Below are 25,980 nucleotides of genomic sequence, written 5' to 3'. Positions count from 1 at the left end.
CGGACGTGTATTGTCCTGTTGGAACAGCAAGTTCCCTTGCCGGTCTAGGAATGGTAGAACGATGGGTTCGATGACGGTTTGGATGTGCCGTGCACTATTCAGTGTCCCCTCGACGATCACCAGTGGTGTACGGCCAGTGTAGGAGATCGCTCCCCACACCATGATGCCGGGTGTTGGCCCTGTGTGCCTCGGTCGTATGCAGTCCTGATTGTGGCGCTCACCTGCACGGCGCCAAACACGCATACGACCATCATTGGCACCAAGGCAGAAGCGACTCTCATCGCTGAAGACGACACGTCTCCATTCGTCCCTCCATTCACGCCTGTCGCGACACCACTGGAGGCGGGCTGCACGATGTTGGGGCGTGAGCGGAAGACGGCCTAACGGTGTGCGGGACCGTAGCCCAGCTTCATGGAGACGGTTGCGAATGGTCCTCGCCGATACCCCAGGAGCAACAGTGTCCCTAATTTGCTGGGAAGTGGCGGTGCGGTCCCCTACGGCACTGCGTAGGATCCTACGGTCTTGGCGTGCATCCGTGCGTCGCTGCGGTCCGGTCCCAGGTCGACGGGCACGTGCACCTTCCGCCGACCACTGGCGACAACATCGATGTACTGTGGAGACCTCACGCCCCACGTGTTGAGCAATTCGGCGGTACGTCCACCCGGCCTCCCGCATGCCCACTATACGCCCTCGCTCAAAGTCCGTCAACTGCACATACGGTTCACGTCCACGCTGTCGCGGCATGCTACCAGTGTTAAAGACTGCGATGGAGCTCCGTATGCCACGGCAAACTGGCTGACACTGACGGCGGCGGTGCACAAATGCTGCGCAGCTAGCGCCATTCGACGGCCAACACCGCGGTTCCTGGTGTGTCCGCTGTGCCGTGCGTGTGATCATTGCTTGTACAGCCCTCTCGCAGTGTCCGGAGCAAGTATGGTGGGTCTGACACACCGGTGTCAATGTGTTCTTTTTTCCATTTCCAGGAGTGTATGTTCGCAGTATCTTTTAAATTTTGATTGCTTACACTTTTTGTTTATGTTTTAGCTACCTTGATGGGGCCATAATACATCGTGTCGTAGTGTTCCTTTGATGTAACTTACTTTTCCACAAATACGCCTATTTCAGCCGTTATCATGTTGGTTGCTTGGTCACTGTCATCTGAGGGATCTCACATACATGGTTACGGCTGCCATACTTACATGCCAATACTCTGTAACAGCTAGTCTGCTGTTGTAACGCGTACATCGGTATTTCCACGCCGCTTCCATGACAACTAATAGCGTCACTCAAGCAGTATTTTCAGTCGCTACGATCTAGGAGCATCTGCTACATCTGACATGCATTTCTACATGCCTGTCTTCATACCAATGCTTGTTTAACACCCAGTCGCTGTCGCAGTTCCGCTGGAGGGGATACGACAACGCCGTCGCCAAGGGAATAACTGGCGTCGCTAAACTATCTTTGCTGGCAGAATCAACGAAAGAAGCATGCCAATTTTAAACGAACGCAAAATCTCGAAGTTTGGCGATCTTTTATAGAAGCTCGAAATGTAGCGCAGACTTCAATGCTAAATGCTTATAATAGTTTCCACAACGAAACTTTGTCTCGAAACCTGGCAGAAAATCCAAAGAGATTGTGGTCATATGTAAAGTATGCTAGCGTCAAGATACCTTCAATTTTTTCTCTGCGCCATAGCAATGGAAATACTACCGACGGCAGTGCTGTTAAAGCAGAGTTACTAAACACAGCCATCAGAAATTCCTTCACCAAAGAAGACTCAGTAAATATTCCAGTTCGAATCAAGAACAGCTGCCAACATGAGTAACTCAGAAGCAGTTATCTTCCGAGTAGTGAAGCAACTTAAATCACTTAATGAAAACAAGTCTTCCGGCCCACACTGTGTACCATTTAGGTTCCCTTCACGGCATGCTGATACAATAGTTCTGTACTTAACAATCAAACACAACCGCTCGCTCAACGAAAGATCCGTACCCAAAGACCGGAAAGTAGAGAAAGGTAGTAGGAGTAATCCACTATATTACAAGCCCATACCATTAACGTCGATATGCAACAGAATTTTGGAACATATGTGGTTCAAATGGCTCTGAGCACTATGGGACTCAACTGCTGTGGTCATAAGTCCCCTAGAACTTAGAACTACTTAAACCTAACTAACCTAAGCACATCACACACATCCATGCCCGAGGCAGGATTCGAACCTGCGACCGTAGCGGTCGTGCGGTTCCAGACTGTAGCGCCTTTAACCGCTCGGCCACTCCGGCCTGCGAACATATATGGTGCTCGAATATTATGAATTACCTCGAAGAGAACGATCTATTGACACACAGCCAACACGGATTTAGAAAACGTCGTTCTTGTGAAACGCAACCAGTTCTCCATTCACACGAAGTACTGAGTGCTACTGAGAAGGGATTTCAAATTGATTCCGTATTTCTATATTTCCAGAAAGCCTTGGACACTGTACAACACAAGCGGTTTGTAGTGAAATTGCTTGCGTATGGAATATCGTCTTAGTTATGTAACAGGATTCGTAATTTCCTGTCCGAGGTAATAGACAAAGTCATCGAGTAAAGCACAAGTGATTTACTGGCGTTCCCCAAGGTATTGGTAAAGGTCCTCTGCTGTTCCTTATCTACAGGGCGATTTTAATTAAAGTTTAACTTTCAAAACGCTGTAGAAATAACGCCATTGGTCAGAATGACGTCATATTGCAACGGAATATTATCGGAGAAGTGGGAAAACGTATGGAAGAAGAAAAAAACAGTAAAAATTGACCAATAGATGGCTCAGAATACGTTAATGAAAACACCTGTCATGCGCACGACCCACTGAAGTTGGTATAAACACGCCGGGTACATGGCTTTTCCTCCTTTCGCGTCTACGACGTTCGCCATGACTGTCTCAATGCAGGATTGCGTTCTGCTTGTAAAGCTGTATTACAAAAATGATGACTGTGCACACGTCGCTCTGCAGAATTTCCGGACACTGTAGGGTTTGAGAAAAAGGCGTTGGTCCGATGACTGCCGTGGGTCTGGAGAAAATGATTCGGAAATTCGAAAAGACGGGTTGTTTTGGTGTGCAACCTGATAGAGGGAGTAAACGCAATGATTCGTTGTCAGTGGAAGCAGTGGCCACAGCTATGCAGGAAGAGACGAGTGGTGGTGAGCGAACGTGTAGTGCACAGAGAATTGCCCGAACGTTGGACGTACCCTTGAGCACAGTGCGTAAAATCCTACGAAACATCCTCCTTAGCTATCCATTCAAAATTATCGATGTGCACGAGTTCCCTTCTGTTGACCTGCCAGCAAGAGAGACCTTTGCTTTAGAATTTTTTTCTCCCATGGAAGGGGACAATGATTGGCCGTGGAAGATTTTATGAGCAGACGAAGCTCACATCCATCTGACAACAGATGTCAATAGACAGAATTGTCGAATATGAGCAACGGAAACTCCACACGCAAATCAAACAGTACCACTTCATCCTGAAAAGGTCACTGTGTAGTGCGGGTTTACGGCATCATTTATCTTAGGGCCATAGTTTTTCGAAGAGACAGGTGCTTCCGGTCCTGTTCCCTGTACCGTCACTGGTAAGCGCTATGAGTGTCTTTTGCGCAACCACATCATTCCACCTCTTCAACAGCGTTGATGTGTGGATGGGATCATTTCTGTGCAAGATAGCGTACCTCCACACATTGCAAATCCAGTTAAGCAGCTGCTGAAGCGCCATTTCGGAAATGCTATAATTATCAACCGCCATTTCCCCAAAGCCTGGCCGTCCCGACCACCTGATCTTAATCTGTGTGACTTCTGGCTGTGAGGCTATCTGAAAGATGTGTTCAGTGTTCCGACTGCAAACTTAGCTGCACTGAAGGCACGCATTCTGAACGTGACCCCGGAAACACTTCGAACAGTTGTGGAACATGGTGTTTCTCGATTTGAACTTGTTGCAGAAAACGGTGGACAGCATACTGAACATATTTTGCGCCAGTCACACGGAAATTAACAATCTGATTTGATTTTGACTGATGCTTTTTATGCGGTTTTTGGCCTCAGGACAAGTAAAAACCGGAATTTCCCATCCGATGTGATATAAGCTTGTCGTGGCGGATAGGCTTACGCAACTAACAATATACACCTGTACACCCATGTACACTGAGTAGTACAGTTAGTATGACGTCAAACGTACACCTTAGGCATTGTTGTTTGATTCATTTGTCATTTGTAATCGACCCCTATTAAATCATGATGCTTACAGCGCCATCTATTGCTACATTTTGTAACTATTTATTTTTCTCCTGCCATACGTTTTCCCCCTTCTCCGATAATATTCCGTTGCAATTTGACTACATTCTTACCAGTGGAGTTATTACTACAGCAGTTTGAAAGTTTAATTGTAATCACCTTTATATAAACGATATACGAGACAATCTCTGAAACCGTCTTAGGTTGTTTGGAGATGATGCTGCCGTTTATCGTCTAGTAAAGTCGTCAGAAGATCAAAACAAATTGCAAAACGACTCAGAAAAGATATCTGTATGGTGCGAAAATTGGCATTTGACCCTAAATAACGAAAAGTGTGAGGTCATCCACATGAGTGCAAAAAGGAACCCGTTAAACTTCGGTTACACGATAAATCAGTCAAATCTAAAGGCCGTGAATTGAAGTAAATAGCTATTAATTACAACTACGAACAACTTAATTTGGAAAGAACACATCGAAAATGTTGTGGGCAAGGCAAACCAAAGACTGCGTGTTACTGGCAGAACACTTAGATACGGATTGAGGCAGCACTTGACGAGACAATGCACCGCTTGGAGTTTCTAAAAGGTGCGTTTATATGGGCCATGTTGTACGGCAATATTTGGTCGCAATAGCGTTGTCATTAGCATTGCTGCAATACATCACAATTTTGCTATAGAGCAGGGAAATATTGCTGATGTCACAGGCTGTTCCAGGCAGTTGCCAACATTTTGAAGAGTGTATGCCGGTGTTGTCTGACAAGACTGGAGAACATTTCGTATTGCACGGCAGTATCTATCCCCGCCCTTGTCTGTAAATGCTTCCCTCTCGCTCCTACATTCTTAGCGTTCCGTACCCAAATCGTCAATAACCTCTTTGTCGTCCTATTTGTATGTCTGTCCGACTGTTCAGTACCAATTTTCCTAGGATCAGGTGGACGTATAGAGATGAAATTTGTCACTTACTGAGGTATACGGTCCCTTGGTGGTGTAAATATTTAAGCTTCCAAGTCAATGCAATCAAAAGATACGGCCTGTTATATCACATGTGTTGATATCTTGCCAAAATCAATATCGATAACACGGAAAAATCGTCGATATTCTCTATTCTGCCGGTGGATGAGCTATCTACGCACGTAATTAAGTTTATACGGAACATTTATAGATGGACCCCTTATTGCATGTAGTAGGGACTTCAGCTGATAATACATATGAGAAAACAGCTGTACCTTGAGAATGTTGTTATTCTATCTGTTGTGGAATGGCAAGAGAGCCAACCCACTATGAGAGGAAGCCGAAAGGCACGCGTTTTAGCTCACGCAGGCTGGCGTGAGGTCTGGAACAGGACAAGGAAGTTAGACTTGAGCAAAAAAAGGACGTAGCTGTTGGAATACTTAACTTTAATCCGTAAATGGTGAACATCGCTCTTGACGGTACATGTTTTACAGCATCAATAGTAACTGGTAATGGCGCCTTGCTAGGTCGTAGGAAATGACGTAGCTGAAGGCTATGCGAACTATCGTCTCGGCAAATGAGAGCGTAATTTGTCAGTGAACCATCGCTAGCAAAGTCGGCTGTCTAACGGCGCTCGGTCTGCTATCTCTGATAGTGGCGACACGCGGGTCCGACGTATACTAACGGACCGCGGCCGATTTAAAGGCTACCACCTAGCAAGTGTGGTGTCTGGCGGTGACACCACACTATCACAAGCCTAGCTTCGGCGGCTCGTTACGCCATCCTTGGGCCCCACCACTGCCAAAAGAGTGTTTGATTTCTTTTTGTGAGGTCCTTGTTATTAGCACACGTGGGCTTGCTTTCATCAGGAGTTCAAAATGGTTCAAATGGCTCTGAGCACTATGGGACTTAACTTCTGAGGTCATCAGTCCCCTAAAACTTAGAACTACTTAAACCTAACTAACCTAAGGACATCACACACATCCATGCCCGAGGCAGGATTTGAACCTGCGGTCGCGCGGTTCCAGACTGTAGCGCCTAGAACCGCTCCGCCACCCCGCCCGGTTTTCATCAGGAGTCTATACCCAACACCGTGTTGTTTCCAATCGCACTGGAAACAACACGCCGTCGAGTACAGACTCCTGATGAAAGCTAGCCCACGTGTGCTAGTAACGAGGGTCCCACAGTAAGGAAGGAAATCAATACTCTTTTTACAGTGGTGGGGCCTGAGGATGGTGGTAATACGTCGCCGAAATTAATCGTGTAATATAATACATTCTCAAGATGCAGCTGTAGTGGTACTTTTTCTCACTTACACCGAGTATGTCCGACACAACAAACACCACATACATAATTATATACATGCGCCTTTACGGTAATAACTTCAATGTTGGTGCACACAATGTCCGAACTCTTGCGGACATCAGGTAAAGCTGCGAGCAACAAGGATAATGGACGGTGGACGCTGGATGTATAATCTGCGACAAGTTGAGAATTTGGGTTAACGGGGAAACGTGTCCGGATGGCCGAGGTGGTTACGCCGATCGCTCGCGTAAGGCAGGTGGGTGATGGTCAGTTCCTATCGGACCAAACTCCTGAGGTCATAGGTCTCTGGGCTTACACACTACTTAATCTAACTTAAACTAACTTACGCTACGCTGCGCTAACACACACACCCATGCTCGAGAGAGGACTCGAACCTCCGACCGGGGGATGCCGCGCAAACCGTGGATGTACCCCTTAGACCGCAAGGATACCCCGCGCGGCGCGTAAAGCGGGAAATTGGGGATCGAATCCCAAGCTGGCAGACAATTTTCACTTGTGGCCAATTCGTTGCTCAATTGCGGCTGAGATCTGTATTTCTGTTAAATCTTACTAGCTTGATTCCTTGTTTGATGCAAAAGTAAGGCAGCTTTTCTGACTATCATTAGTTCGCGTTCGTTCATTTTTGTGGCAATAGAGTGGCCTCCTGCAAACACTTATGGCCGGTAAATACACTACTGGCCATTAAAATTACTACACCACGAAGATGACGTGCTACATACGCGAAATTTAACAGACAGGAAGAAGATGCTGTGATATGCAAATCATTAACTTTTCAGAGCATTCACACAAGGTTGGCGCCGGTGGCGACACCTACAACGTGCTGACATGAGGAAAGTTTCCAACCGATTTCTCATACACAAACAGCAGTTGACCGGAGTTGCCTGGTGAAACGTTGTTGTGATGCCTCTTGTAAGGAATGCGTACCATCACGCTTCCGACTTTGATAAAGGTCGGATTGTAGCCTATTGCGACTGCGGTTTATCGTAGCGCGACATTGCTGCTCGCGTTGGTCGAGATCCAATGACCGTTAGCAGAATATGGAATCGGTGGGTTCAGGAGGGTAATACGGAACGCCGCGCTGGATCCCAACGGCCTCGTATCACTAGCAGTCGAGATGACAAGCATCTTATCCGCATGGCTGTAACCGTTGAGGCTGCATCACAGACAGGAGCACCTGCGATGGTGTACTCAACGACGAACCTGGGTGCACAAATGGCAGAACGTTCATGATGGTCGCATCCGTGTTTGGCGACATCGCGGTGAACGCACATTGGAAGCGTGTATTCGTCATTGCCATACTGGCGTATCACCCGGCGTGATTATATGGGGTGCCATTGGTTACACGTCTCGGTCACCTCTTGTTCGCATTGACGGTACTTTGAACAGTGGACGTTACATTTCAGATGTGTTACGACCCGTGGCTGTACCCTTCTTTCGATCCCTGCGAAACCCTACATTTCAGCAGGATAATGCACGCCGGCATGTTGCAGGTCCTGTACGGGTCTTTCTGGATACAGAAAATGTTCGACTGCTGCCCTAACCAGCACATTCTCCAGATCTCTCACCAATTGAAAACGTCTGGTCAATGGTGGGCGAGCAACTGGCTCGTCACAATACGCCAGTCACTACTCTTGATGATCTGTGGTATCGTGTTGAAGCTGCATGGGCAGCTGTACCCGTACACGCAACCCAAGTTCTGTTTGACTCAATGCCCAGGCGAATCAAGGCCGTTATTTCGGCCAGAGGTGGTTGTTCAGGGTACTGATTTCTCAGGACCTATGCACCTAAATTGCGCGAAAATGTAATCACATTTCAGTTCTAGCATAATATATTTGTCCAATGAATACCCGTTTATCATCTGCATTTCTTCTTGGTGTAGCAATTTTAATGGTCAGGAGTGTATATTGCCGCAAACACTGCCGGACAATAGTGGCCGGTAATGTTGTAGTATATGTGGTTGCAATTCGTGTGGCTGCAATGTTGCCGGATAACATTGACCTCAATATGGATTTTTATGGCCCATGTAAACGTACCTCACTGGCTGTTGCATCAGGTTTAGAGGCGTGTGTGTGTCTGCGTGTCTTTTGAAATGGAGTTGTTCTAATATAGCGACACACGCACGTGCGCAATACTAAAGGGAAGAAGGATCGATCTGCGCTAAATATGCATTCCACGTGGCTGATGCGGTGGTTTCAGGCCTGGCGGTGTGATCGTCGTAACATCTGAACACAGTTTTCATTAATCATTTTAGTGCAGACAACGAGAAACTGAACGCCACCAAAATGTCTGAATAACGCCGTTCGCATAGATGTGCTAACTAGATAATGGGAAAAACGTGAAGCTGATGCTGTCAATCCTTGAAGCTATCGCATTAAAATATGATGGTTTAGCGTGTAACCAATCACACAAGAGTAATATCTCTCGTATGGTATACTTTGAAACAGTTCATTTCTAACGCCTTAGAACAGTGATCGTCAAACTGAGACCCGCGGGCCTTATGCGACTAGAATCACGTATTGGTGCGGCCTGCGGTTCTAGTCGTATTTTATAATAAAATTTATCTATAAAAAAACAAATCCAAAAAAGTCAAATAACGCTACGAGCTTTTAAGAGTGTAATTTTCTTATTCAGTAACAAACAAAAATATTTGTAGGGACAGTAATGTTTTATCGTGTAGATGTTTGTAATTAACGCTGGCGAACTCGACCGTGAGCTAAGCAAAGATGACCGCTTACTTTGGAGTCAGTGCGGTAAGTAACAAGGCCGCTATGTGGTTAGTGTGTTTATGAGCGGAAGTGTTTTATGAGCGACTCGTACCGATCAGCTGCCATAGTATATTATTGTTGTTATTATTCTTGTGAATATTTTCGTAATATTTTTGTATGTGTCGTTCCAGGTCAGACGTAATAAATGGCGCTAAGCCCCTAATCTTCTCAGGCTACGTAAGTAATAAATAAATATAAATTTTGATATGGAAGTAACACGGCCCGTGAATTCTCATTACAATGACGGCCATCTTCAAATGCGGCAATCATCTGTAGCGAGGACGTTTTAAGACTGTAGTAACATAATGCAGTGAGTAGAAGAAAACGAGCATTTACATCATGTCTCATATTATGAAGCGCGTTTAAACATAAGTACAAATACTTTTATTAATCAAAGTCATTCGCACACGTAGTAAGGCTAACCACACTTCACCATACAACTACATTGTCACAACTGTTAGCTCGCTGAGGTTGGCAGCAATCTGAAACAGACCACAGCCGCCACGAGGTGTTCCGAATGGTACCGACTTTTAACGGTCATTACACCGGGAATGGTGGCCGACTTATCGCGCCCTTATTGAAGCTAGTCTGTTTGGGGCTCAAGGCATACTAATACATGTAGGTTACCAATCAATAAAAGGTGTCGCTTCACAATATCAGTTTTGGTACTTGAGCAAAAAAAGTTTGCTGACACTGCTTTACAAGCATCACCATCGTTCACTCAGAACTAGAAGACAACGTATCAGTCCGATCGACAACGTTTTCATTTTCAGACGTTTCTTCGAAAATACTTTTAAACTGTTTGCTATTTTGCTGTCAAAAATAACGCCCAATATGTCCGTGGCGTCTGCATTTCTTATAATTTACGACTTACGTCAAATCAAGTACATATAAGGCTACTGAAGCAATATTGAGACAAGGTGCGGAATATGTTGAAAAAATAATTATTATGGAAACTGTTGTAGTGTAGCAAATAAATATATCACAGTTATTTTCATTTATTAATTTCTGGAACTGATGACCAGCAAAATTCCAACTTTCAGCTCTTGCATTACATGAAAATACGTGTTTTCGTTAAAAGAATTTCCTACCATTGACGGAAAAGATCAATGTAATTAATACTTCTGTGCATCAGAATAATGACAACTCTTTCAAGAAGTTCGTAACACTTACACACCAATAAAACCTCTTGGAGACCAATCGCATCTGCTCGGTAACGAAATCACTCCTTAGCTCCTGCCTGTAATTCAGTGACTTGAACTCGAATCACATGTCAGCAAAAATGTTGGTCTTTTAGAACAACCTGATCCACGAAATGAAATCTCACTTTCTTCCACAAATATTCTTGTGCACCCGAACTCTGCGCAAGACTTTGTCGTTATAATAAAAAAAATCACGATTTAACACTCTACAATAAAGGTTAATCAATGTTTACTGCAAAATTCGCCTGTATCAGTATTCACCAATCAAGACATTTCGACTGAGAGAGCTTGAATTTCAAAGAAGACTATTAGGAAAATCCCAACTTCTCAGAGCTAGCGAGCACTTACACTACACATGAACGTTAACCACAGTAAATACATTGCATCAGTATTTCTAGACCTGAAGAAACCTTATGATAAAATGTGAGACAAAACCTCACCGCGAAGATTAAATTAAACACCACGATCCCCAATTGCTATATGAATCTGAAAGTTGGTTACTTCGAAGGGCTGAGAATGTGAATGAGGCGTGTTGGCTTCAACGTAGACACAAGAGTAGCAATATTCAACTGCCATACCTCACGGTATTGTGTGCGTGAACGATATTCACTTGAAGGATATTATGATCTAAGCGTGATTTGCGAGAGATGTATCATAAGAGGCGCCACTGCAAACATAGGAAGACATCATTCAGCCACAGATTACACAAGCAGAAACACGATTTGGCCAAACAAAATATAAATAAATAGAAGGCAATTGCAGTATACTTCACCCCTAGAAGACCCGCTTTGCAAACCAGATTACAGATGCATCAAGAAAGTATAATCTGGTGAAAAGCAGTCAGTACTAAGTTTTGATGATCGAGCGTAGTAATATCTTGAGCTATCTATCTCATCTCCAGACCAAGTAACCAATCGTTCCTGTGAAACACAATACAGTCCTGACCACAAAATAATTTAACGATGCATTTTTTTTCTAGTAATACATCGTCTTCAGTCGTAATATTTAATTATCACATTCGGAGCCAAAGCATTTCGGAGCTACAACATTTTCAAGCGCTATATTGACGTTTCTGGGCGTTAACACATGCTTCTTTTATCACCTCGAAGTGAATGAACAATGCAGTTCTTAGTTTTACGAGAATAGTATCACAGACGACATTACGAAAAAAACGAAGTATTATGAGAGGTTACCTTCATTTGGCCAGGAACTATTCATCTTCTGCGTTGGAAAAATCTTAAAATTTTTATGACTTGACTACATGTTTCAAGTGAAACAATTCTGATTGTGATTCAATAGTGTGTTTAAGTAGATACTGTCACAATATTTTCCTTTACAAAAATGACGAAATAAAAAACTCTAGGCAGTAATAGTTAAAATCTACTTTTTACATTTTTGCATACACTGCACGAGTTTGGCACGATTATTACCATTAGTGTGTGACTCAACTTATTCCTCAAAATTTGCTCCTTCCATGATAAAGATTTACTGTTTCCAGAATGAGTTTGGAAGGTAGGAGACGAGGTACTGGCAGAAGTAAAGCTGTGAGTACCGGGCGTGAGTCGTGCTTCGGTAGCTCAGTTGGTAGAGCACTTGCCCGCGAAAGGCAAAGGTCCCGAGTTCGAGTCTCGGTCGGGCACACAGTTTTAATCTGCCAGAAAGTTTCAAAGATTTACTGTGCTTAGCAGCAATCTCCGATTGTCGACTTATACTAGAAAAAAAACTGAAACTGAAGTTTATTAAACTTGATGGGGACCGCGTTTATGGTAATTGTAGCAAATGATACACAGTTACAGTTTCCATTGATCACAAGTATGTTATCAAAAGCAACACTGCTGTTTACCATAACTCTTGTTGTAAATTCTACGAGAATGACTTAATTATAGCTCTAGAGCAGCTATGGCCTAAACATTTAAACTAAAATGCCCACATCGTTAGAAGTTAAAAACAATAACGCATCTTATTGATTCATAAATAATTCAAAATCACCAGCGGGAACCCAGGATATTAGTATGACCTTCCCATGAATTTCTATCCCTAAACCACAATATATATATCAATGTTTTGGCATTTGTGTTCTTTCCTAATTTAATTGGGGCAACACTGCAGTTCACTTTCAAGAGTGGATCGTGCTCCCGGAATAGCCATGAAGTGTAAACCTAAAATACTTCTGGTACACACAGCGAAACGAAACAAAGCTACACAACCACGCTTCAACGGCTAGACAAAAGGATCCCATGTGAATCTAACAAATTGCTCGCGATTTACGTGCGATCAGCGATCGATTGTTGCGATCTGAGCACATACATGCGATGTACGGACAAATCGCACAACCTGGCGACGAATTCCTGCTGTCTGTCGCTCGCGTATGGATCCCTTAATACATCCCTGAATCACTAAATGAAATGTGTCATTTGAATCATTTACTACAGTCATGAACATGTTAGATTATTTGAAGTGTAAGTTCAAATGTGGAAGTATTCCACCAATGCGTAAGACGAATATGCTGTGGCTAGATGAAGGTAATCATACAGCAGGAATATCTATGGAATGATGTCACCATCACACGGAAATTATCACGTGACTAATGTACCGTGCTCTGTATGTGAATTTTGCGCTAAGACAAGCTTTAATGTTGCTATTATTTGCTCTGTTTTTACCTACCTAATAGTAATAGAAATGGCGATAATTGTTGCAAGCTACAGTACGTGTCTAAATCGATATGTGTCAAACGAGGAAAAGTTACTTTTCATAGGTAACTACCAACAAAAGCATAGTCGAGTTATTACCCCAGAAAGGGGCGCTTTATGTGTTGAAAATAATGGCATACTGGTAGTGTACTAACGAGTTAATATAGTAGGTCTAACTTATGCGATTGCGTAGCCATATATTTACGAGATACGTGGTAGATAAATTCGCTCTTTTGGGAGAATGCTACATATCAACTAGCCAGTGTGGGAGAGTGCTACCTATCAATTTTACCCTGCAGATACGATACAATAGTCCCAGTCACTACCTTCGAATTATGTAGATCTTCAAACCATTTTTGTTTAAACTAGCCACATTAGGAAACGGTAGTATTAGTACTTACCTCGTGCAGAAAGAGTTTTTTAAAAGTGCATAATTTATTAAAAGAGAGACTCGAAAATAAGATAAAGTGCAATTCAAAACCTAAAAACATTGCGATGGCTTTTTTATATTTTCTATGGCAAAGCAATTTACGACATGTAAGCTGTGACACTTGTCGGAAACAAGCGAAATGCCCTTGCATTTATCTCTTCGCAGCTTTAAGCCCGAAGCAGTCCAAATATCGAAAGCAAATTATTAAGATACCTATGAAACACACCTACGAAATACATGATACTTTTCAGCGGGCTCTGTCTGTTCTAACGTCGTAATTACATTCAAAATGTGCACAGCGCTTACAGTCAAACGTTATGCCGATCCAGACTCACGTGGCTGTTGGAATCGGATGTCTGTTGGCCTGATGGCGATAGAAATTCCGTGCTGCGCCTCTGAGTAATCACTCCACAGATATTCCTACTCTTTGAAGGTAACTAACATAGACCATAGATAACATATGTCGTGCACCCACCAATCTCTTCCGTGTCGACGTTTGAACCAATATCTGTCACGTTGAGTCGGGCAGCCGGTAAACTCTTTGCAGCAACCCGAATCTGTCATTACGTGATATGCGAAGTGGAGCTGACAGTTTTTTTTTATTTATACCTGAAATCAAGCATGATTTCAAATATAAAATGACATACCGTATAGCTATTATACGTCATGTACTAGTAAAGTTAACTTATCTTTTCGAAATTCATAATATTAATGCGATGGTTATCCTTATTACATGTGGCCATTTGAAAAGTATTGACAATTCTTTTCACAGACGACAGAATTACAGCTATTCGGTGAACGCCTGTTTTTGTTGCACTGTCACATAATTCACCGAAGCACAGGAGCAAAAGACGAACTGTCGGTTTGGTAGGCAGCATTAGTTTTCTGACGATTCCTCAACAATACATATGAAACGTTCTATTACGCTTTTATAAGAAATGAAATCTTTATGTATCCATAATGTCAGTTTTTTCCCATAATAAGCGTTTATATTTTACGGCTTTACTTTATCCAGTACAGATAGCAAAACGGTAGACATAATAAAGTATTGTAGAGAATTACTGTAGTGAGTTAGATATTAACATTGTCATTTTAAAACGTTAGTGTTTCATCGAGTTTTACATCTAAGGATCGGCATGCAGTCTAACATTCAACTCATGCAAATATCTCTGTAAGTATTTTAAAGTAGTTCACTTTCACGACTGAGGTTTTCGTCAGTTTACCTAATCTGCAGGATGCAAAATAAGATTTATTTGAGCATGTTTGAAGGTCTTTCAATTTGCTTCTAGTAAAAAGCACAACATTTGATCTGAAACAAAAATGACATATGTGCACTATAATTGCCATATGACATTCTCGGCTTCCTGCCCCCGAGTCACGTGACTTCAATGTTGGTTACAGTAAAATTACGTCAGGCACAGTCTATATTATCTAGTTCTGTGGTAACTAAAGACATACTTGAGTTGTTCGTTAATCTCGTCTGAGATGATTTTCTCGTAAAACAACTGAGCCGTCATTTAGCGTTAAGGAGGGTAAGACGCCAAACGGGCCGACTTGGAGCAGGAGAGGCACCACAGGACATTTTAATTTCCACTGTCTACACTTTTACAAATAGATTCATAAAACTTTGTCAGCATGACCAGGAAGGATTCAGAATTCACACTCATAGCAGTGGAAGTTCGAAAACATAACGAAGTAATTTTTTTTTTTTTTACATCTGAAATTTCGCCATTTTTTTTCTCTTACTAATGGCAGCATTTGTTGCTTTAGGTACACTTTTCTTCATAAGTAAGAGAGATTCTTCGATGAATTTTGCACAGCATACAAACCATACTTAAAGGTGTATGAAACTCTAGAATTTTCCAAATCTATTAAAAACTGTGGTAAAAATTGAGGTAATTAACTATAAAATTTGTGTTTTTTCTAAACATGAACTCTAAAATATAGCTCATTCGTTTTTTCATAAATTAAATAAATTCTAGAGTTTCATACACCTGTAAGTATGGTATGTATGCTGTGCAAAATTCATCGAAGAATCTCTCTAACTTATGAAGAAAAGTGTACCTATAGCAACAAATGTAGACATTAGTAAGTGAAAAAATGACGAAATTTCACATGTAAAAAAAAAAAAAAATTGTCATGTTTTCGAAGTTTCACTGCAATGAGTGTGAATCCTGAATCCTTCGTGGTGATGCTGACAAAGTTTTATGAATTTATTTGTAAAAGTATAGACACTGGAAATTAAAATGTCCTGTGATGCCTCTCCTGCACCAAGTCGGCCCGTTTGACGTCCTACCCCCTTAAGTGACAAGCCGAAGCAGATGTAACGCCCAATAACGTCATCGTAGTCGCTGAAAATGGAATCGTATGTCCGAAACGCTTTGCACTTAAAGAGGAAATACAAATACTGCGACCGAAGATGACGAATTAACAGCAAAGATATCGCTAGCCTATAGTTCACAATCACGGACAGACCATGACGACATGTCTATTGATAACAAAAGATAGTCTGATTTCAAATTACACACGGCCGCGATTAACAGCGAGTTGGCTCGCGAAGTGCTCGGCGTTCATGAATATGTGAGGCAGCACCTGTTGTCGGCCGGCATGCGCACATCTCCATTCTCGTACTCAAGTGTCACAACGCATTCACTGGACGAGATGCGCACGCGCATTGGCGCTAACGCGACAGCTGGCCGCGGAAAGCGCATGTAAAGTGCGGAAGACAAGTTGTACCTGCCAGCACGGAATCCAGGAGTGGGTCCCGCGAAAGGCGACGTGGTAGCGTGCCGGTCAATGGAACGGCGTTCGTCCGCGGCCTCGGGGAGTCCTCGGCGGGGTCAGCAGGCACAATGGTCACGGCGATACATTCCCATTGTCGGACAGCGATTGTTTCTCTGGCGCGGCTGCGGCGGCGGGACACAGAGAAAGACGCGCGGGCACATACGTACGCACAGTGAGAGCGGTTCTGGAGATGCTGGAAGATTGGGGGAGGACGAAAGGAGGAGAAGCAGGCGGAGAAAGAGAAAAAGAAGACAGGGAGAGAAAGAAGAGGTGTGTGTGTGTGTGTGTGTGTGTGTGTGTGTTGCGCGCGCGCGGACCGTCAAATGCACCCGACAGGAAGCGGGCCCCAGGGAGACGGGAGCTCACAGCGCATACACAACAAGCGTTTAACGCACGCAGGAGCCCGCCGAGACAAAAAAGTCATTTACAAAAAAAGCGTGGCCCCTCCGGCGGAGGTGGGGAGGATCCGACAGTAGCTGCGACCTCAGTGGCTCGTCTCCGCTACAGGTGGAGGTATAAGAATGGAGAAGGGGTTGGTTGCTTAGCACCGGCGGGAGGAGGCGGGAAGAGATGACAGAAGTTGGGAAGGGGCGGCAAGGTGGCACTAGTACATAGTTTGAGTATACGAGCACGCAGAGATAGATTCCAAAGCAGACTTACCGAGGGCCTCCATTGCAGCTGCAGCCGCTCCGGATCAGACGATCTCGGATGTTCAGCAAGTAGCGAGGACAGATCTGTCGCTGCTGGTGTCGTGGGCGCAGGCTAGCCGCATCCGGTGGCCGGGAAGGCGCCGACGACGATGCTGGTCACACACGCCAAGGGTTTGGACAGGTGGACTGAGGGGCGGGGAGAGGGGTGGGAGGGATCCACCGACGTTGGCAGCTAGCGCGGCCAGGGCATCTTAATGGCCTGCTAACACTCCCCTACTTGGACACCCCGACAGTCCCCGGCCGTAGGTTCACTGACTAATCTCGGAGGTAGTTCTTATCGATGAAGTCAACAACCGCGGCAACGCAACTGGTGGTACGCCAGGGTACGCCGAAGTGACAAGTGTGTGTGTTGTTTTTCTTTTCCTTTCGATGGTATCCACTCGAGCGTATGACAGTCGTTCGTGGCTATCGCGGCGGTTCGTGTCGCGGTTCTTCGGCTACTGTGCGGAAGAAGGAGACTGCAGAACGGCGCTGGGCGTGCACATGTGGGCCATCAAGTGTCTGGCACGCTGGCAGCGGGAAGCGGTGCGCATGCGCGGTGGGGACTGCGTGGCCTCACTGGCGAGCAGATGGCCAGCTACTGGCGTGTCTAGCGAGCGGCTAGGCGTGCGGTACCCGCCGCTGCCGCTTCTGCCGGGTCTCCGACACTCGGGGGAGGGAGTTGGGGGCGGGAAGGGGGGAGGAAGCGCCTGGGAGTTGGGCAACCAGCGCGGCCGGTCGGGACGGGCGCGCGCCAGGCCGTCGGCCGCGGCAGAAGCGTCGCGGCACGCCGGTACGCCGCTCGGTCTGTCGGTCGGGTCTGTAGGCAGCTGGCGCGACTATTCCTGGAGCTAGTCGTAGCCTTGCACCCTACTCCGCCGCTCCGCTCTGTTTTCGCTTTTACTTCCGTGCGGCAGCTGCGCCTGCTTAGTCCCGCAGCAGCGGGGAAGAATCTGTGAACGTGGAGAGCGTAGGAGGGAAACCTCGAAGACAACTGCTGTCTCTCATATGTTATTCGACAAGCCAGTGCCAACATTTTGGGCGGAAAGCCTAGTATACGCTAATTTCCTCGTCGCGAAACCCAATCTAAATAAATTCAAGGCCCTCCACGCAATTTTTTAAATTTGGCATACTGGTTCAGAAAATGGTTCAAATGGCTCTCAGCACTATGGGACTTAACATCTGAGGTCATCAGTCCCCTAGAACTTAGAACTACTTAAACCTAACTAACCTAGGGACATCACACACATCCATGCCCGAGGCAGGATTCGAACCTGCGACCGTAGCGGTCGCGCGGTTCCAGACAGAAGCGCCGAGAACCGCTCGGCCACAACGGCCGGCTTTGGCATACTGTTAGACGTAACTATGGAACCTTTTACATTTTGCACATAATAATACATTAGGTCCAGGATCGCTTAAAATATTACAATCCTTTAAGTGATCTTGGACCTAAATTGCTACACCAAGAAGAAATTCAGATGATAAACGGGTATTCATTGGACAAATATATTACACTAGAACTGACATGTGATTACATTTTCACGCAATTTGGGCGCATAGATCCTGAGAAATCAATACCCAGAACAACCACCTCTGGCCGTAATGACGGCCTTGATACGCCTGGGCATTGAGTCAAACAGAGCTTGGATGGCGAACACAGGTACAGATGACCATGCAGGTTCAACACGATACCACAGTTCATCAAGAGTAGTGACTGGCGTATTGCGACGAGACAGTTGCTCGGCCACCATTGACCAGACGTTTTCAGTTGGTGAGAGATATGAAGAAAGTGCTGGCCAGGGCAGCAGTCGAACATTTTCTGTATCCAGAAAGGCCCGCACAGGACCTTAGTTGTTGGAGAACGTACCCTTCGCTGTTCGTGAGAGGATATGGATACAACATGACGCTGCACCATTGCACTCCAACGTGAATGTCCGCAACCATCTCATTGCTGTATTTCCTGGTAGCTGGACTGGAAGGGGAGGTCCTATTCTGTAGCCTGCGAGGACACCTGACCTCAATCCCCTTGATTATTTTCTAGGAGCACTCCTGTATGACACCCCTGATGATAGAGAGATGGAATTAGTTGCCAGAACTGTAGCTCCCTGCGATGTGATTCGAAACACACCAGGGATATTTGTCAGGGTGCGACAGTATCCCGTCCGCTGATGTCATGCTTGGATTGAGGTCGATGGCCGTCAGTTTCACATTTTGCAAGACACAATGCAAATTGTACGTTCACTGTGTCGTTGATGGTATTTGCAATTAACTGTAACTAACGTAAATAAAAAGTACACGGTAATGTGATCTTTTTAGTATTATCTCCTTAAGCTGGCTTGTTCAGTGGAGCATCCTCTATACGCTGATGAATTTTTGTACGCTCTTACGAAAACGCTCTGTGCAACCTATGACTCCGAATATTCATTAGAGTATCGTTAAAAATTTGAAGTAAATCGGTCATGAACTTTTCGAGATTTTTTGGTAACAATGTTGAATAACATCTTGCCTTTATATACACTACTGGCCATTAAATTGCTACACCACGAAGATGACGTGCTACAGACGCGAAATTTAACCGACAGGAAGAAGATGCTGTGATATCCAACTGATTAGCTTTTCAGAGCATTCACACAAGGCTGGCGCCGATGGCGACGCCTACTACGTGCTGGCATGAGGAAAGTTTCCAACCGATTTCTCATACACAAACAGCAGATGACGGGCGTTGCCTGGTGAAACGTTGTTGTGATGCCTCGTGTAAGGAGGAGAAACGCGTACCATCAAGTTTCCGACTTTGATAAAGGTCGGATTGTAGCCTATCGCGATTGCGGTTTATCGTATCGCGACATTGCTGCTCGCGTTGGTCGAGATCCAATGACTGTTAGCAGAATATGGAATCGGTGGGTGCAGGAGGGTAATACGGAACGCCGTGCTGGATCCCAACGGCCTAGTATCACTAGCAGTAGAGATGACAGGCATCTTACCCGCATGGCTGTAACGGATCGTGCAGCCACGTCTCGATCCCTGAGTCAACAGACGGGGACGTTTGCAAGACAACAACTATCTGCACGGCAAGTGTGACGACGTTTGCAGCAGCATCGACTATCAGCTCGGAGACCATGGCTGCGGTTACCCTTGACGCTGCATGACAGAGAGGAGCGCCTGCGATGGTGTACTCAACGACGAACCTGGGTGCACGAATGGCAAAACGTCATTTCTTCGGATGAATCCAGGTTCTGTTTGCAGCATCATGATGGTCGCTTCCGTGTTTGGCGACATCGCGGTAAACGCACATTGGAAGCGTGTATTCGTCATCGCATACTGGTGTATCACCCGGCGTGATGGTATGGGGTGCAATTGGTTACACGTCTCGGTCACCTCTTGTTCGCATTGACGGCACTTTGAACAGTGGACGTTACATTTCAGATGTGTTACGACCAATGGCTCTACCCTTCATTCGATCCCTTATGGACAAGTGAAGTAAACAAAAGCTACATCATGGCTTCCTAGTAATCAGGCCGTCCTCCTTGTTACCTTGCAGGAGATAAAGAATGTACATGTAAATACACAGCACAGTACTGTGCTAACTTGTACGCATTTTAGTTGCAAATAAGCTGGAAAAAGAGTAATGCTAGACAAAGCGATAGACAAGTTTACTTCCATATCTCCTTCAGCTGGCTTCTCCTACTCCAAGTTCCCTACCTCAAATTGTTGAGTGTAGCATTCTCTATGTCCTGTTACATTTTTACGGTAATTCCCTACAGATTTTTTAAACATATGTAATATGCAAATACAAACAGGGTGTTCGGAAATTACCATTACAAATTTTAGAGGAGAATGAGTACATAGAAGTTTGAATGGGAATCCATGTCCCGAAACTTCATCCAACGACGCTTTAGACGCGATAGAACGTCAAAGTTATAGCCGCCAGCCTCTGTAAATGTACCTGCACACAAGGTGATTCCTTGACGATACTGTAAATTTTCAGGATTCATGGAGAAGGATAAATGTATCAATTTGCGGTAAGAGCCCCAGTGCTGTAAACGAACAAGTCGCACGTTATAAGCGGAAACCGTTCTGATACCTCTGTCAATGGAAGACATGTACCAGTAGGGGAGAGTGCCCGACTATCGGATAGTTCCCACTTATCATATATTACGGTTTCTAATCAAGTAACGACTGCACGCTGTCGGACGTGGCAGGAACTGTTAAGTGTTGGTCCGCTGAGACGTCATTTTGAGTTTTGCCGCAGTACGAAGCGTGCTTTCTGGTAAAGTGAATTCGAAGTTTACAAATATTCTGCAAAGTTCACTATATGCGCAGAAATCGACTAAATGTGAGTGTATACGGTTTAATGTTATATATAGTTGGAAAAGCTTATAGTTTCAACTTCTGCGCAATAGTTCGAAATAATGTGTTTGTTAAATACTGTTTTTTTATATGCTGTTTTTTCCTTTCAAGCGTGGGTTCTTTTTATCGGACAGCGGGAGGGTTCTAACTATCGGATATCCGATAGTTTGCGTAGCTTGTTTTTTGCTTACATTTTATTTCTTTTGTACATGTCATTGTCAAAACCAATCAAGAAAAGGAAACAATGGGACCCGCAAGCAATGTTAGAAGCAGTAAATGCCATTAGAGAGAAGTAATGTGGGTATTTGAAATCAGCAAAAGTCTACCATGTTCCCAAATCAACCGTAGAGGGCTATGTAAAGAACAAAACTGAAAATGTTGAAAGTTTGGTTAAAACAACCCAGGAAAATCTTGTGTGTTAGGAAATGACTTGTAAGAAGAATTCGTAGGTTATTGTAAAGCAATATCGTTACTAGATATTTTGGGTTATGGTCATGTGACGTAAGGCAGCTTGCTTTGCAATTAGCAGTGAGAAATGACATCAAACATCCGTTCGAACTTTCAAAAGCAGCAGCGGGAAAAAATGTCTCAGATATTTTGTAAAGCGTCATCCCTGTCTTAGTTTAAGAAGACCAGTGTCCGTTTCTTTGGCTAGAACTAAAGATTTTGCAAAAACAAATATTGATTCCATTTTCGACCTTCTGGAACATGAGCTAGAAAAGATCGGTTTCAATCCTGCCAAAATGTTTAACTTAGATGAAACGGGAATAACCGTTGTTCAAAATCGACGTACAAAAATCATTAGTTAATGGGCAAAAAGCAGGTAGGAAGTTCGTCATCAGAAGAAAGAGGATCCCTGATGACGTTGGCAACTTGCAGGAGTGCAGCTGGCTTGTTTGTTCCGCCGCTGATTATCTTTCGACATAAAAATATGAAAGTGGAATTGTTGAACGGTTGTCCTCCAAGAACAGTTGGAAGTTGTAACCCCTCAGGATGGATTCAAATCCACATTTTTACAGAATGGTGCAAGCACTTCTGACAGTTTACAAAACCATCTACCAATGGCCCAGTTATCTTGATACTGGACGGGCATTTCTCCCACATGAGGAACATACACATGATTGAACTAGCTCGGGAACATGGTGTAATAAACGTCTGCCTGCCAACACACACAACGCACAAACTCCAGCCATTAGCTGCAGCCTTCATGGGACCAATCAAAACATAGTACAGCCAAGAAATAGAGTCCTGGATGTCCAACCATCGCTTTAGGGCACTCACAGCATATCAAGTCGGGGAACTGATGGGGAAGGTTTGCTAAGCGCGCAGATCTTGAAACCGCGGCGAGTGGTTTCAAAAAATGTGGCATAGTCCCCTTTAACAGGAATGTTTTTTTAGAAATGGACTTTATCCAATTGGGCGATGGGCACGAAAATAATCCTTACAATGACCCTGAACTTCTGGAGCCCAGACAAAAGAAAAAAAAAGTTTCACCTTTCCATGTGCGTCCACCTCCAACAGTCAGCCAAACAAAAGTAACAGCATGTCCCACTGGTAGAGCCGCTACAATCACTAGCTCTCCTTTCAAGAAATCGCTTGAAGAAAAGTTGCAATTACAAGGCCCAGCAGATAAGCGTAGGCCTGCACCAGGTCCATCAAACACAAAATCAGCCAGAGCCCTGTCAGAACGTTCATCTTCGTAAAGGTCAACAGCTGCAGCATCAAGAAAGCCTGCAACAAGACAGAAAAAAGGAAGCAGAAGGAAGCGTTACTCATCTTCCTCCTCATCTGAGGATGATTGTGTTCTTCTCCTCTCCGCTGATGAGGAAGACAGTGCGGATGTGAGGTGCCTATATTGCAATCAAGCTTACAAATTAGACACAAGTGGTGAACGGTGGATCTGCTGCACAAAAGGTCTTCGTTGGGCGCGTGAATTGTGTTCTGGCGTTGCCAAAAAGGGATGGAGAATATTTTGTAACCTTCCCGTGTAAAATAAAAAATAACAATTTTTTTTTAATATCTTAACTCATGAAAACTGATAAATTTTGGCGTAAGCAGCGCTACGCCGTGGTCCTGTGAAATCAATCTGAAAAATTCTTATCTCATAATGGTGTCGCCGGATAAAGCTGTCTGTATGTCTGCTCGTAAATGGCACAGCTTAGTGCAATGCTGGCCTATCTACTAATAGTGGACAGCATTTGTCTGAGATCTGAATTATTAGAAAAACTGACTTTGCTTATTGCCACAGCTACACATCTGGTCGTCTGATTACTAAAAAAACACGACTATTGTAATGTTGATGCATTGAGTTTTTCTGAAAGCGGTGCTGATATTCAAGATAATAAAAGCGGGTTAAAAGCTGTGAGCTATCTGGGGAAGTTATCCTTGCGTTACCGAGCAACTGTTTCACCAGGTATCCAGTCTAGTTTACCAAATTGCCAACCAGACTAATATTAATTATAATCTTTTAATAGTCATCTTACGACAACCGGTGATATATATATAAAAATAGAATTTCAATAAAAAAAAATAATCAGTTTATATTTAGACATTTATTTTAACATTGATCATTGTACCGTTAAAATTTCAGCATATTAAACTTGATTCATAACTAAACTGGTGCCACACGAAGAACGTTGAAACATATGCAAGAGGAAATTAACCACAACCAACCAATTCAATTTTCACCCAAAGAAGTTACAGTCAAAGCGCAATCCTGTCCGTCATGAAATTACCACACACTGGTATACTAAATTCATACTAATTGTCTGTGAAATCTTCTCAAAAAGAATAGCTGAGGGCTACTTTGATAACTACACCACATGCTCCACGTGGTCAACTTGGTTTACACAAAGAGTGTAACTCCACAATAATTTTAAGAATTAAAATAAATTACATCAAAAAGAAAAATCTCGAACTGGTTACTATCGTCATACTATTAACCTGATGTGTCAAACAATTACATAAGCACGTGGTACTGGTCTCACAAAGTACACTCCACGTGGGTTGAACATAAAGAGGAGTTGCTATATTGAAAAATATTGTCAAGACGAGACGTTATAATCTCACGCACATTCGCATTTAAGATTGATTATCTTAGAGTTATGGATCACCAACACGTGGTTCCACTTTACTCACAAAGTAGTGACTAAGCAACTACTGGAAGATACTCTGAACTTCACACTCGAATTACACTGCGTTGCAATTTAAGATAACATATAATATTTTAGATCTAAACCTGAAACAAAGGTGATTAAATTTTCAGTTAGGCTGAACTTAAGAAATCCATTGTCCTACAGACTTAGCGGAGACGTGCTTAGCCGGAGATCTTACCACTTCAGACGCTCGCCGCGGACAGACTGGCTTGGGCCCCTACCGAGGGTTCCTCCCAGATACAAACGGAAGTGACCAGAGAGGCAGCTTCCTATACCAACACGACAAGGGACGGACAGGACCATACCAAGAATAGAAACCTCTTTGCGTTTAGAAAGTGTAGCTACCTGTTCCGACATTGGTCCTACTGTTCTCTAGCAGACAGGCTTGTCTGCTACCATCAAGTATGCAACTAGAAATATTTTTGCTCATTCATCCATTCACGCAGAAGGGAAGGCGGATGACAGTATCTTAGAATATACACTATATAAATGAAAGTGCATGTAGGTTCCATATGAGACTGTGTGACATTAATTACATATAAACTGAGTTTTAAAGTGTAGTGGCGTGACAGATCGTACTTGTTTATGTGTAAAAGTAACACGTTCCACTGCTCAGTCTCCTTCCAGATAGAGTCAGAAACACCACAGTAAATTTAGAAGTGGAATGTATGCCGTAAATGACAACAGATTTAAGAAATTAACATGAAAGAAATCCAACAGCGACCTTTCACTATGACCTGTGAAAATTTCTGAAATATTTAAATTTAAATAAATGACTGGATCTGGATTGGTAATGACGTAAGGTAAAATTATTCCTTTCTTTTTTTATAGACTGGTAAAACTTATATTCTGAAAATCGTTTACATTATTGATAAAGATCTGCAATCCACTATATGAAAAATTGAATATTACAAATCTGGGTCAACTGGTGCTGACGAATAACAAAAAGATTGAAATAAATTCATACGAGGGCCATTCAGAAAGTAACCTCCGGTTGATTTAAAAAAATACACCAAGTTAAATAAAAATATTTTAATATATACATCTTACAACTACATCTTTGCACTATTTTTCTACATAGTCTCCATAGCGATTGAGGCACTTATCGTATCTCTTCACAAGCTTTGAAATTCCTTCTGCATAAAAATCACCCGCTTGTGCCTGGAGCCAGCCTGTGACCGCATCTTTGAACTCTTCATCGTCATCAAACCGCTGTGACCCGAGCCATTTCTTCAAATGCATGAAGAGGTGATAATCACTTGGCGCCAGGTCTGGGCTGTAAGGTGGATGGTTGATAACGTAACTTTTTTATTGTTTCACAGTACACGTCTTGATTAATGGTCGTACCACGTTCCATGAATTCAACCAACAACACCCCT

The sequence above is a fragment of the Schistocerca americana genome, chromosome 2 (assembly GCF_021461395.2).
Source record: "Schistocerca americana isolate TAMUIC-IGC-003095 chromosome 2, iqSchAmer2.1, whole genome shotgun sequence".
Taxonomy (NCBI): Eukaryota; Metazoa; Arthropoda; class Insecta; order Orthoptera; family Acrididae; genus Schistocerca; species Schistocerca americana.
Note: the sequence above shows the minus strand (reverse complement) of the source record.